This window comes from Tasmannia lanceolata, unplaced genomic scaffold (genome assembly GCF_043159265.1).
Source record: "Tasmannia lanceolata isolate RefF3 unplaced genomic scaffold, GAP_Taslan_0.1 ptg000037l, whole genome shotgun sequence".
Lineage (NCBI taxonomy): Eukaryota > Viridiplantae > Streptophyta > Magnoliopsida > Canellales > Winteraceae > Tasmannia > Tasmannia lanceolata.
In genome coordinates, this window is record NW_027518714.1 from 31,036,030 (window position 1) to 31,037,883 (window position 1,854).

A 1,854-nucleotide genomic window follows, 5' to 3' on the forward strand; every position below is an offset into this window, starting at 1 on the left:
AGTAAGAAATGTGAAATGTAAGTATACTGTAAAAAGTGTGAAAATTTTATCTGTGATCTGATGTTAATAAAAATTCTCCGAACATCTGGTATTTTTCAAAGAAAGCACAAAATAATAACCAAACACAATCCAAAAATTATGAAAACTTCATGGTAGAATGTATCAGTAACATATTAGTTTCCCACAAAATTTCATTAATTTTGGAATCCGTTTAGTATATATTTTATTTTTCTTGGTCGAAAAGATATTTTTGAAGAGTTTTCTATTTTTAAAACACGCTTTTCGAGAAAATTACGATTCCGGAAAACATCCTCCAACCTTGCTCTGATGTGATGAACACAAGAAAAATTTAAAATTCCAAAAAATAGATCATCCTGAGATGGCTATTTTTTCGAATTTCATAATTTCTCAGCCCATATTTTAAATAAAATACCACTCTTCACTCAAATTCGAAAGAATCGTTGATCCAATGCCCGATCCGATTCGATAGTTATTTTACTCTATTTAGATCAAACATTGTATTAAATTTCGGGATGAAACGGATTTGGAACGCTTACGCAGATCATGACTTTAAGCACACGCAATTAATATTCAATTAAATTCAATTAAATACCTAAAAATCATGCAAAATTCATAAAAAATACCAAACGATCCTGGAAAAATCTGAAAACAATGTACCTACCTCTGATGGAGTCTTCGCCGAATCCGAAAGCCGCGGAGTCCGAAAAACCTCGCCGTTGTACGATTCGCCTCGCTTTCTTTTTTTCTTTTCTTTTGTTTTTTTTAGTGAATTTTTCCTACTGTTGATGGGAAACGAGAGAGAGAGGTGGGGAGACAAATAAGGAGTGAATGAGACAGAGGTTGAGAGAGGGATTAAAAGATGAGAGTGAGAGTAGCAGAGAGGAAAAGATGGATCCAAGAACAATAATCTGTTTTCTTTTTTTTTCTTTCACACTCTGTTATTTTTAGAGAAATGGAGGAGGGAATATATTGATGGCTGCGGAGTATGGGAGAGTGGGGAAGGATGGATGTGGATGAAGAGATGAGGGTGGAATGAATAGAATGAGAGGAGGATTGTGAAAACAGAATGATGGATGAAATACACGAAAAACAGAGTGGTATAAGAGATATGTGAAAACAGAGTGAAGGAGGGAGATGGAGTGAATGGAGCGTGGAGAAGATGGGTCTGAGGGAGAGCCTGCTCTTCCAGGTCTCCCTTCTAGAGATCGAGAAATTCAGAATAAATAAGAGCTAAGGAGAGAAAAAATGGAAAAGCATCAGATTCTCGGCCTCCCCTTTAGAATAAAAAAATTACTCACCTCCACCATGCCCTCCTTGCCAAGAATAAGAAAAGAGAACAAAAAACTGGTTAGTGCGATTCTCTTTCTCCCTATTAAATAATATTTTCACCTCACCTCCACCGTTTGGTTTCCTCCACTACCCAAGTTAACTATTGCCTTGCTTTAGAAAATTTCATTTATTCTCAAGTGTACACCTTTGGCCATAGTAAACAATTATATATTTAGACATTTCCCTTTTTAAAAAATTGGTTGTGCTCAGCAAAATAATGATTGAGGGATACTTGCACTGCAATGGAAATATGGGACTTGCTTTTATGAATGAGACCTTCCCTTGTCCATTTATCTTTCATATGAAAGCGACCTCTCCAAATATGAAAAGCCAGAATTTCACGTGTAACTTTTCCCACATGGCTCTTCCAAAAATAAAAGAGAGAGAGGTTGATCTAATGGTTTGCACAATATATAAAAAAATGCCTACCAACTCAAATTGGGGCCCACCTTGCTCAATGATTCCGAGAGTTAGAAGTTGGACCATAAATTAGATGGCTCGGAT